Source organism: Ornithodoros turicata, chromosome 5 (genome assembly GCF_037126465.1).
Source record: "Ornithodoros turicata isolate Travis chromosome 5, ASM3712646v1, whole genome shotgun sequence".
Lineage (NCBI taxonomy): Eukaryota > Metazoa > Arthropoda > Arachnida > Ixodida > Argasidae > Ornithodoros > Ornithodoros turicata.
Window position 1 is genome coordinate 9,617,799 of NC_088205.1, and position 13,289 is coordinate 9,631,087.

General features: G+C 45.6%; 1 long non-coding RNA gene across 5 annotated transcripts in view; it reads right to left on the reverse strand.

The window, feature by feature from the left end:
• Positions 1–13,289, reverse strand: part of LOC135393985 (uncharacterized) — a 416,022-nt gene that overhangs the window by 187,598 nt on the left and 215,135 nt on the right. The gene's annotated exons all lie outside the window — the stretch shown is intronic.

Consider the following 13,289-nt stretch of genomic DNA (forward strand, 5'->3'; position numbering starts at 1 on the left):
GCCCCAGCGACGATAACATCATGATGACGTAGACCAGGCACGCTAATGGGAGGACAGGGCAGGCGATTGTCTCCAAGCCCGTCTTCTTCGCGCTCGCAGTAAATATGCCTGCTTTTGCTTATGAGTGTGAGTACTGACGCATCCTGGTCGCGTGGAACACGGCGTTACATTATTGGCTGTACGAACACGCCCGACACTAACCCACAAGTGATGACATTCCACGAGCCGATCCAATATTTCTCGCAACTTGCAGACGCCCGCCAGCAGGTCGCCAAAGCGCGCTCCCTGATTGGAGTTGTGACGTTTTCTCCGATTTCCAGAGAGGGAATTCCGGCATACTCTCAACATCCGGTGTCTGGTCTTGCCATGCATTACACCAAATGGCACAGAAACTACTTGACTAAGTTGCCTCGGATTTTCGGCGTTATTGACGGTGATGAACGGAGGAGTAAAACGGAGCCGGAATCGATAGGGACGGACGCGACAGTCCCCTTCAATGTTGACGGCAGCTTTATCGCGCAACTATGTACGGGGCGAACGCAACGAAAAACGAGGACGGACGTTTTTCTTTGCGTCCGCTCAGTATGTCTAATCAACGCGCTCTTTTCGTTTTAACTTTTCTGGCTGTAATTACGCGTCACCATCAAAAAAAAAGAAAAACAGTAGCCTTACAAACATGAACCACAGGAAAAAAAAGATAATGCCGGCTGCGGTATTTCCCGTTACCCTTCGACGCGATCTTTTCAACGTCGACCGTTATGTACAATCTTCGCGAATGCCATCTTTTTACGCTAGTAATGGTTGTTTCGACACCTGGCACAAGTACCAATAAAGAAAGAGGAAAAAAGAAGGCAAAGCCTTTCTATAAGCCACGAGCGATTACAGCGGCAATAAAAGCAAATCCCCTCATTTCCCTGCAGACACGGAAGCCATTCATAATTAAAAGGAGATATGTATATACAACCGGTATACGGCGTGATTGCACTCGCCCCCACCCCCCTCACTCTCTCTCTCACTCTCGCCATACTACTCTTCGTGCGCGCAATCGTCCTCACACACCGGTACCCACAGAAGTCCGTGCAGAAATCCTATCCCGCACACACGCAGCGACCGGCAGAGAGCTCCATCAGCAGATCCGGGCAGCGGCAGTGCAGTTTGTTGTCTCCCACATGATGGACAGATCCAACATGTGCAACTGACAGCCCAATGATTGCGATCCGGGCCCCAAAGAACGGGGTGGCAGGTCACGTGATTACAGCACCCGCATTGTTCTGTCACTTAGGGCGAGATGCTAAATTAATATCTTCCCTCCTCTCTTCCGTCTTGGTGGCGAGAATAATATATATCTATAGCACACAGGCGCCTCGAATCGACCCGTATACGGACTATAACGTATGACATTCGATATAGAAGGCCTTGTGTGTAGCTGCTCTAATAACGTCTCAGAGAGCAATATAGAGATTTCCGAGCAGGGACACGGTTTGTTTGTTAGATGCCATCTAGCGTTTGGTGCGAGATTGCAATATGGTGATCGCTCAGGCCGTAGACAGGGGGTAGGCTTGGCAAGGCCTCTTTGTGTAAAGTTGTTGCACGGGCAGCGCTATCGTAATAATGGGGAGGGGATTGCATTGTTTAGATATTTGCTGCGTGATATATTGTGGTTTAGGTTCTGTACGGGGTTTAAAGTGGGCTCCTCGTTAAATAACAATGACAAAAAAACTGTTTTTGTTCAGGGAATTTGCAACTCTCGCTTTCGATTTACACCTCATCACATATGGCCGTGATGTCATTGACGTCACATGAGTAGGAGCATTGAACACAACCGGCATAAATTTTCAGAGGAAACGGCAAAGTTTGAACAGTGGATGGGAGGCGAATAGTGTACATCAGAAGGACAGCATTGCCTTCACTTTGAGGAGAAGGGAAAGGACAGAGGCCGAATGAAGAAGACACAGAGACTCAAGGAGATAGCAATGAACGCTTTTACTGCAAGAATTTGCGTTTCAAAGAGGAACAAAGCTTGGGAAGGCTAACCGGGTCTTCCCAAGCTAATTCGATCAACCAAAAACTATGAGTACAGGTGAGCGCATGTAAGATTGACAGTATCCGCATCTGCACAGCATCACCGCATGTCATATCCGCAACCGTTTCCGCACCCGCACGGACCTTGAATGTATCCGCACGTCCAATGTGTCCGCAGCCATTGCATTTGTAGGAAAAAATTTGCACGACGAAATTACTTTTGAACATGCCAACTTCCTCGGGAACGTTATGCCATCCACAGTTGCCACATTTTGTCACAGTTGTTTAATTAAAGTTCGTTAAAGTCACGGTAATGAAAGAAATGGCATTATTTCGTCGCCATCTTGGATTGAATCGACGCCCTCAGTCGTGGCTCCCCTAGCGGATGTTGCCGGAGACGACAATAATTCTTGTTTGCTGGTAAAATGCGGGTGTCCGCTCACACCGCAGATGTGCGCGGTATCAACTGCATTTTATTCGCACGGATTTGACAACGTTATGTTTGTACTCGCAAAGGAGGATACCGCGCGTATATCCGTGCGGATCCACGGACATAGCCGCACTCGCGCAAGTCTCCAACTAACAGAGTACACAAGAGGGTTTCCACACACTCCTCTGTGGTGTGTGGTCAAGTTGGAGAATGTGCCACAATTCATCTCTACAAAAGAGTAAAGGCTTTGCTTACGAATAAACGGGCTCCCAGTTCACGCAGGTCATCACATGTTTGCATAGCTGCGAAGTATTATAAGTTTCCTTTACATTTATGTTACTTTACGTTTAGTTTACTTTACATTCGTTACGTTCACAGTGTTTTGTCTTTGTAGTCCTCCGTCGTCGTTACGTCTTCAGTTTTCCTTACATTGTTTACATGCGACCGAAGACTGTCATCTACACCTTCTGTCTTCTGCACGTCATTGCTGTTCTATGTATGCCCGCTTTTTCGTGTCAACTCAAACTCAACGAAATGATGCCCTTCCCTTCGGGACCCCTGTAGGTGACTCCGCACTAGCAGGCCACGAAGGGGGCTTCAACTCAAATCGGGACCCTTGCGGATAACTATGGAGTCTTGACCAACTAGCCAAGAAGGGAATCTCGACTGGAATCAGAACCACTGTGGGTGATTCTGAGCCAGCCGCGAAGGAAATCTTGACCGAAATAAGGACCACCGATGGTTGGTTTTAGCCCCGCCAGCTAGGAAGGAGATCTCAACTCTCTTAATGTATAATTGTATAGACCAGTAGGAAGGAAATCTCGACTCAAATCAGGACTCCTATTGGTTTATTCCGGCCCAGGTGCACAGGAAGAAGATTCCGGCACTAGTCAGCATCCTTGAATGTTGCCAGTGCGTACTATGTATTTGTCCTTCGTCGTGTTCTTAAAAAAAGTTTCAGTAATCAACACCCTTTTCTAATCTTATCAAGCAGCACAAGACGAAAAATAGATATATCATTAATTAATTGCATCAGTATGATTAATGCATCAGTTTAAAACTGAAAAACAATGATCAAATTAAGCTTCCACGAACCAGGTGTCACAATAATTTATTGCTAGATCGCTCGATAAATTCAACACGTGTTGGACCCCGCCAAAAAAGAAAAAGATAGATAGAAAAGAAGAAGACGCACATAACGACAAAACTATGACACCGTCAGCTCGGATAGTCGCAAACAATGGACACAGAGGCAAAGAAGTTTCCAGTAGGATACACAACCCTCACCTACTCACGCACAGCCGCCTAAAACCTCATCGCTAATTTTCCGACACTATTATTTCTGTCGCGCCGTCTAGAGTTTGTACGAAGCGGTATTTCTTCTCTCGAAAAGAGGGCGCTGTTGATCCATTAAGCGACAAAATGGGAAGCCCTACATAATCCCTAAGAAAACGTTCAAACCAACGAAGAGGAAATGACGAGAATCGAATACACCTTTTTAATTACTCTCCGGAAATTGCTTCAAAGTCCCGGTGAAATTAAGGAGAAGGATATAAAAAAAGCTCTCTCAGAAATCGAAACCTCATCAGAGACAAGAAGCAGACAGCGTGGGAGAGGGTGGAGTGGAAGCGTGGTGTACATGGAGGAATTATGGGATAGAGTCTCATATTGGTTCGTGCTGGACACATTTAAATTTCTTTCGGGCGTAATTAGATGTGTTAGACATGTTGTCCGCTTTATGGAACATGTTTGAATGTGTGTGGGTATACGGCGCCTAATTAATGAAAACAGTCTGACTTTGGTGAAAGTTTACAGCGAAGTGGAATATTAATGATTTATTACAAGTTAAGGGGACTGTTATACACGTACAATTCTAGGTAATATAAATGGAGTCAACTTCTCAGAGAAAACTCCGCCTTTCTCAGGACGTAGTCAGGATGGCCGAGCTTATCTTGGCATTGCCCAACAGTCCCCCTAACTCGTAATAAATCACTAATATCTTTATTCACTGTAATACACTCAATTCTCTAGTAGTTCATAGCAGCCTAAGCTTATCCTTCTTGACGCTATACGTGCATATAAATACACATTTTTTCCGTTAATTTTGATAGACAATAACAATTCTTGGCTTTACGTCGCCAGACAACTATGATCATAAGCGACATCACAGTGCGTGGATTAATTTTGTCGATAATCTTCACCGTCAACGACGCCATGACAATGATCTTGATGTTGGACGGTAGAAAATTTATTCCTCTATTGCGTATTAAGATTTGACGTGCCTATCTCAATTAGTATGGCAAAATTTTCCACGGCCTGCTCAGTAGGGACGGGGTAACCGTCGGTCTTCGGCATGCAACGATGACATCGCGCCGACGAGGACTTTGAAAACATTCCGGCGTTCGGAGTTTGCCGTTCCCGTGTATCCACCGCCCGTGCGGGCATGGCTAGGGAGTGGACTCAGCTCATTTCGCCCTGTTGCGACCCTGTCGTTCCTGCGTCACGTGGGGGACTGAAAATTTTCAGGCGTTCGGACTTTGCCGTTCGCTCGTCGAACCCTACGCACGTGGGGACATCGTTAGGGTGCGTACTCTACCGATGTCGCCCCGTCGGGACTTGTTCCTGCGTCGCGTCGGGGGGGGGGGGGGGGGGGGGGACTCGGAAGGTTTCCCGGCGTTAGGACTTTGCCGTTCCCTCGTCGAATCCTACCGCACGTGGGGACATCGTTGGTGCGTACTCTACCGATTTCGCCCCGTCGGACTTTGCCGTTCCCACGTCCCTACGTTAGGGTGCTCTACCGATTTCGTAGAGGAGCGGCGACGAACTGATGGGCTGGCAAGGGGATTCGTACTGTGATAACAACTGACAAGGGATGGCACAGTGATAGATATTCCTAATGACAATGAAATGGCAAGCCAGGTCTCATACTGGATGACTCGGTGACTCACCGACTAACTAATGTACTGTCCTTATCACTAGCGCGTTTCCAGAGATTGACAGTTTCCGTAGTTCCCATCAGTTTCAATTAATAAAATATTATCAGTGAGGTCATCATAACTGGTGACGGTGAATGGTGTAGACGATTAAGTGATGTGCAAAGTAAACCTTGTACTTAAAATACCTAGTGTCATATTAGTGTTGACCTTTGGGGGGGGGTCTTGACGGTACAGTGGGTGATGCGCGACGGTTTCAGTTAAACCCCGAGGATATCAAGAGACAACCACCTATCTTCGTCGTTCGTGCTGCAGAAGTGCCGAGCACGCGCGCAAGGTCACTTCACCTTCCCTTGCCACGCGCTGCCGGGATCATTTTATTTTGTCCACTCGAAACCGAAAGTGAAAGTAACGAGATTTGCGCTCGACGCACAAAGGTTCAGTCCAACATAGCCCCCCCCCCCCCCCCAGCTTCAAGCAAATCTGGAAGATGAAAAAAAAAAAAAACATCAATAAAAGTCTCTGAAGCCGAAGCCTTTGGCACACACGGCATTCTTTGCGCGTGGCACTGGTTTTGACACGGCGTCAGCTATCATGTCTTCGGGGCGTAGAATCGACAGTTTGAACTGCCCTGTTTCGATCTCATTCCTGGCGAACAGGTACTTCAGTTCGAAGTGTTTAGTCCGTTGGTGAAACATCGGGTTCTCAGCTATTTGTAATCGCTGATAGGCTCTCGCATCGAACTTCTAATACGTCTGCTTCGTAACTGTTGAGTCCGAGTTCAGCCATGAAGGTTTTGAACCATTTGCCTTCCATTTGAGGGTCTCCACAAGAGCGATGTATTCAGCTTCGCAAGTTGACACAGCGACGAGCTGTTGCCTTGTGGACCGCCAGCTGACCGCTCCCTGTGACAAGGTATAGACATAGGCGCTTTTGAATCTTCCTGTGCCGTTCTCGTTGAAGCTCGCGTCTGTGTACCCTGAAATTGGCTCCTGACATGCAGCGTAAGTTATTCCTACGTCACAGGTTCCCTTTAGGTAACGAAGTGTTTGTTTGGCCATTCGCCAGTGATTTTGCGTGCGTCTTGAATTAAACTGGCTCAAGTAGCTGGTGGCAAATGCAATGTCCGGTCGGGTACCTTGAACCAAGTACATCAAGCTGCCTACGAGAGTCTGGAACGGAACATTGGGGCTACTCTCGACAACTTCAGGTTCTGCGTTTTCATGCATTCATTGGTGTTTTGACGGGCTTACAGTCTTCCATATTAAAACGTTTTAAAATCTCGTCGATGTACTTTGTCTGGCTAATGGTCAGCGTCCTCCGCTCTTTATCATGCTGTACTTGAATCCCTAAGATGTAAGTGGGCTCTCCCAGGTCCTTCACTTCCACTTCTCTTGCTAGGTTCCTAATCGAGGTCTGTAGGAGAGCCCGGGAGGTAGCCCTCGTGAGCATGTCATCGACATACACACTATCATCACTATCATCGTCCTTTGGATAGTACGTAGACACATCTGTCGGCATCGAGTCTTCTGTAGCCCTGTCTCCTCAGGATACCGTCAAGCATCAGGTACCATGTCCCTCCCGACTGCTTCAAACCGTAGAGTGCCTTTTTCAAGAGACAAACTTTGCCGTCTGACGCAGGGTATCCCAAAGGCGGTTCCATGTAAACCGTTTCTTCGAGCGTTCCATGTAGCTACGCTGTTTTGACGTCCAAGGTGGTGGTGGTGGTGGTGATAGGGCTTGCCGTTGTCGGCCTCACGTATGTGGGCAACGTCACGACTCACGCCCTGGGGGAATGTGCGTCCTGGGCCGACTTCTAAGGGAACTGTGCCGACATATGTCTGTATGTTTTGACGTCCAGTTGACGCATTACCATATCTTCCTCCAATCCGATAGCGAGAAGTGTTCGTAGACTCGTGAGCTTAACTACCGGCGAAAAAGTTTCAAAGTAGTCCACACCTTCTCTTTGCGAAGCTCCCACGGCCACAAGACGTGCCTTGTACTTGTCTATTTGACCTAATGCGTCCCTCTTGATGCGAAATACCCATTTTGACTTGACGACTTTCATGTCGAGTTTTCTTGTTAGGTTTTCTAGTGTCCAGGTGTTCATGTGATGGAGAGAAGAAAGTTCCTGTTCCATCGCTTAGATCCACTGTTCCTTTTGTGGTGAGCGCATGGCTTCGTCATAGGATCGTGGGTCGGTTTGCTCCTCCGTCACCATTTCACAGCAAGTGACCTTTCTTGGGTCAACTTGTAGACCATTAGGTGGTCTACTTATCCGGGCAGACCGTCGTAACGGGGGGCTTGGGGAAGCCTCCTCGGTGTCAGTAGTCTGATCCTGTCCATCTCCCTCTGAAATATGGTCATCATGACTATAAACGCTCTCTTCGATCTCCGCGGCATCTTGGCTTGTGTCTACGTGCTCTGCACTGGCAGCTTCTCCGATGATTGGGACGTCAACAGTTTCTTGCTGCTCTGTCATTGCGCTGAGGCGCTCGGAGTCACAACGAAGGTAGTCTAACTGTTCAGTTATGTACAGCTTGGGACAAAAGTTTACGGAACACGGCGTTGGCGTATTTCTTCATCGGAGCGGCCCCGTCATACCTGCCAGGAATAGCTTGAATAAGAAACAGGTGACCAGCTGTTCTCTCAATTTTTTAGTATGTGTGTCTGCTCCCGTTTGCTGCTAGGGTGCTGCTCAAGTGGAGAAATGTCACATCCTGCTGTTCCGTAAACTTTTGTCCCAAGCTGTACGAGCCCGCATCCAGGAGGGTTGACCCGCGTTGTTTTCAATGAACTTGCGTCTCCACCGGAAGTTGCAAAGGGACCGCGTATAGGCAGATTAAGGAAAAGGCAAGTGAAGGAACTGCGGGTTTGAGAAAAGGGTTTGAAAACAGGATGTCCAGAATGTTGCCGTCCGCTCTGCACGAGTCACTTCCTTGTTCATCACCCTAGCACACGCAGTGCCAGTATGATAGCCATGATCCTGGAGGGAGGCCATCTCTTCCTTTTCTTTGCTTCCATTGACACAACAGGTACGTCATGGAAATTATGTAATTGGGTTAGATCTGAAGCATTTTCATGCGCAATTATGCATGTGTTTTTGTCCGGCGCTAATGAGTTCCATTATGCAAATAGACGCAAAATTAGGAGGTTGCCAATACAGAGACTAAACGTCATTAGCCTGCCTCACCCTGGGTTGAACACATTAAAGGGCCCACGTTTTTGCTCAGTAATGTAACAGCACACGCACACAGCAAGGATCAATCACTTCACGAATGGGTCATTTTTGTTCAATTTCGTTAAACAGCGAACAGCTTCATAAAAGTCGTCGACACCGTCTTCAGCACCATAAAAACACGTAAGTCTCTCGAGTTCCACAACTATCATCTTTGAAAACAGACAGAGGTACACCCACGAACACTTCCTTCGCCCTCGAAGCGCTCAAGAGCACCCGCCTCGACATTTTGCGAAAAATAAAAGAAGCCTCATTTTGGTTTTTATTTTTTTTTCTTTCCTCCACCCTACCTTCAACGGGAACAAGACTCATCAAGCCAAGTAATTACCTTCCAGTTAGATTGAGTCTCGTTTCCAATTTCGCTGGCCTTATCTTCCGTGACACTGAAACAGCCTGTCACATTATCCGACGTCGCACTAACCACAGAGAGAGGTGTGTCACATTAAGCGTTTGGAAATGGTTCAATTCTTTTTCTCATCTTGGCGAGCTGGAAGTCATTTTACGGGAACTGAGAGCAGATGGAATTATAACAGAAAGCTTCGGTATATTAGAGAATTGTAATGAAATGGGAGAAGGTTGCTGGCCGATACACAAGAAATTAAACGCCGACGGATTTCAATTACGCCGGGCGCCAGGACGATTGGTTCGGTCCTTCACGAGTTTCAATTGAAACGTAATAAACTGCCTGCGTCTGTCTGTGAGAGCTTTCTTTTCGTACAACGTGTTGTAGCATTGTCCAATTATATAGACGCCATCATTGAGTAGGTTCCTGTTTCTCGTACGGACCATCAGCTTCTTGAGTTACACATCCGTTGCCAAGCTGATCTGGTTGTTTGAAAATCGGCGCGTTGAGCCTTCTGGCAGATTTAAATGCCAGTCTTCGATTAACCAAGCTGCAAAGCTGGGACAGTTGGTAGCCTTCAATACATAGCTGTGACAGCGCAACGGGACATGGACAGAAAGTAGCACAGACCAGACGATGTTGAGCTCTCAACCGAAGAATTTATCACGGTAGCATTCACGTTAAGTACGCTCCTGTTGAAACCTCATAGCAACGAAGAAAAGAGCCGTCGAAGAACCGGGATAATAATTTTGCAAGCGAACCATCAATCAAGTCATTTGGACAGCAGGAAGAAGCGTGTTTTAATAAGAACGTACCCAAGTCCACATTAGCGCAATAAATTATTTTGGGAGTTCCGCGTCGTCTCGTCTGTGTTACTTTCCGTCCAGTAGGTGTCTATACAGGGTGTTTGTCCAGAAACGTCCAGAAATTTTATTTAAAGCGAGCGATAAAAGAGAAACGAGCTCTACTTTTCATCTACTTGACTAAGAAACAGGTGCTACTAGTGAAGCAGTACCTGTTTCTTACTCAAGTAGCAGAAAAACACCACTTCCTTTTATTTTAGCGCTCGCTTTAGATATAATTTCTGGACACGTTAGAGCAAACAACCTGTATAGGGCTTTATATTTTATTTGTTACATGATTTTTATTAAAAAACAAGCTAGCAGAACAAGATAGAACGCCTTTTAGCAGGTGGGTTATACGGCCTGGTGAACATTCTGTAGGACAGCGTATGCTACTGGACGACGAATTAGATAAAATTCATTAATTAACTTATTAATTAGATGTCTCCTTGGAAATGCGAGATAGCAGAATTGGAGCCAGTCATTGTTCAAATCCACAGTCCTTATAAAACGCCCTGTGAGGCGAACGTACTCCGAGATATAAATTTCCAAATTCCGCTATGCAAGTGAGCCGAAACCAGAACTACGCACCGCTCGAGTGCAGAAAGAGAGACAGGCAATACACGTGAGGGGGGTTACGTGCTCTGGAGCGATGGATTTGATTGGAGTAGACGCCCACCAGTTCGCTTTTTACAAAGTACAGAATAAGTAAGTAACGGGTCTTTGGAGGTGGCACCTACTGGACGACTAATTAGCTAAAATTCATTAATCAACTCATTAGTGCTTAGATGTTATCTGGGAAATTGAAAATAGCAGAATTGGAGCCAGTCACTATTCAAATCCACAGTCCTTATTTGACGCCATGTGAAGCGAACGTAATTGTCAAATTTCGCAATGCAAATGAGTCGCTTTTCGAGCGCAGAAACGACGCGAGGCGTCACTTATCAGTATAGTTGTCACACCGGTATTATCAATCAATCAATCGATCACTCACGTACCGGCTGATTATTAAATGAACCTGAAAAAAAAAAGGGAGAAGTTTTGTAACTGGGGATTTCTGGCTATGAGAAACTATCTCGTGTAATACCAGTGCCGTTCGAAATCCGTCAACACGAACAAATGTCAGTGATTCTGAATAAACGCATATAGCATAACGAACCTTTTTACGAAAAGAGTTCTACTCGTGTATTACATCATAGAGCCCGCTCTCTAAATTAGCATTTGAAAGCATCCCCTCTTTTCATATTTATTCACCCACACCGAGGTGCTATATGTATGCGCGCACCTCAGACAAAGAAGACATCTGCGCCATTAATCGTAGCTACGTATATCTCCCTTAAGCCATTTACTCATTCGGCGGCAACCTGCGGGAAGCAGACATAAGGCGATACTGCCCGCATATAGAGCCGCCGTACATTATTCATTCCGAAAGCATTGTTTCTTAAAACGGCGAAAGAGCGTTGAGTGGGCTAAAAAATTCAGAACGGAAGCGCGGTTTCTTTTTGCGGCCGTGATTCTTCAGAGATTGCACCATCTTCAGAGCCTGATCTGCAGGCATCGGTAAGCCTCTTTGGGAATTTTTGCCACGCGTGCTGAGCCTTCCGACGATCTTTGAAGTTCGCCCGGATTGTGTCGGGTTTCGCAGGCACCACGAGGGAGTGATTTTTGAGGCGGAGGATCGGCGGATGAGCACGATTTTCCACATTTGGGCATTTTGCGTGTCTTGGGCACTGACGGTCCTTCCTGACGATAGGTTGTGAAAGCGCTGGAGACCTGTTCGAGACGACCATTTCGAGACGCAACAGAAACCAGAAAAGATGCGACACAAATGAAAATATCCCTTCGAGGGATGCGGTATACTTGCCTCTGTCCATGATAAGTTTTTTTTTGTTTTTTTTTTTACGCCTTTCGGGTGTAAATGTCTTGTCCCATGGCACACACACCTTCATGGGATAAGGTTCACACGATAGAGAAGGGTGTTCTGTAAAATACCCTTCAAAAAGGAGTGCTCTAGAAACGGTACCACTTCAAAAGGCATATTCTACAGAAAACACAATTTCAGGATACAGGATTTTCAGGATTGTGATACACAGATTTGTGATACACATTGTAATACAGAAAACATCATTTCAGGATTGTGATACAGTGTTGAGAAAGGAGTTTGCAAAACCAGTTTTAATACTGTTTTTTCAAATGTTTTTGCTCTCTCAACACTGTATCACACCTTTCAGGGGAGCATTAGGAATAGGTTTTCATTTCCCAACACGCTTTACATCTTCTCTCTCATTTATTGCGTGATTGTATCACACTAAGTTTTTTTTTATCTTTCCGGTGTAAATGTCTTGTTCCATGGCTTGGTGGGATAACTTTCACACCGTGTAGAAAGGTATTCTGGAGAGCACCCTTCTGGCTGGCGTATTCTACAAAAAGTACAATTTCAAGGTCCATGCTCTACAAAGGACACCATTTCCAAAGACATATTCTACAGAAAACACCATTTCATAGTCACATATTCCACTGGTGTTTGTTTTGGAAACGTTCTTCCTCAACACTACTATTACAGACTTCGGATGATCCTTTATGAAGCTTCGGAATAAAAAAAAAAATCTATTTCTTTACTAAACCCACCTTTTACACGCTGAAAGGCGTAAAAAATTTACTGTGATTGCAGTAACATCGAGGGTGGTGAGTGTAGTCCTTATCTCCTCTTGTAGGAGCTCAACGAAGCCTTCTTTTTCAATTAGTGAAAATGCACGAAATGTGCAATGAGCTCTGATATGACAATAAGATATCACGATACACCGATGACATTTCATGGATCCACATTGCACGTCTGCTTCCAAGTTCACACAGAAATATTCCTTTGTTATTATAGCTCCTAAAAAACGGACTGTAGCAAATTCTGTCAGCGTTGCTTATAGTTATTTGCTGCAAGAAAAATTACGTTCGTAACAGTGTCGAAAATTACTAACACTGACTGTGGGCGAATATTCAATTCAAGTTCTAAAATTCGTATGAAATTCAAATAACTCAGTAAAACTTCTCGTTTGTTGATTCTCGTTTTCCTTTTCTTGTGGTCTAGTTCTCGAGCATTTAAATAGCTAAAAGAGTTGGCTGCCGTACAAATCTGTAAACACAGCACAATTCTTATTTCGTGAGAGGACTGATGTTCTAAGGCTCGAACAACATAGAAAGGACAAATACATACAAAACCTCAAATTGCATAAGAAACTAACGATAAAAGATGGAAGTCACTGAAAAGGTTAGCCAGCTGTAGGACTCGAACCCACCTAACCTTTTTCAGTGACTTCCATCTTTCATATTATTTCGTGTCAGCATGACAAAAGAATCGCGGCCGAGAGCAGTGTCGAAAGAGTACAACAGGAAAGAGTTGAAGTAGCAATTTCAAATGTTATAGCATTATCTTAAAGTGTCACGAGACACATGAGTCGACATGAGAGTGATCGTGACCAGGCGCTCC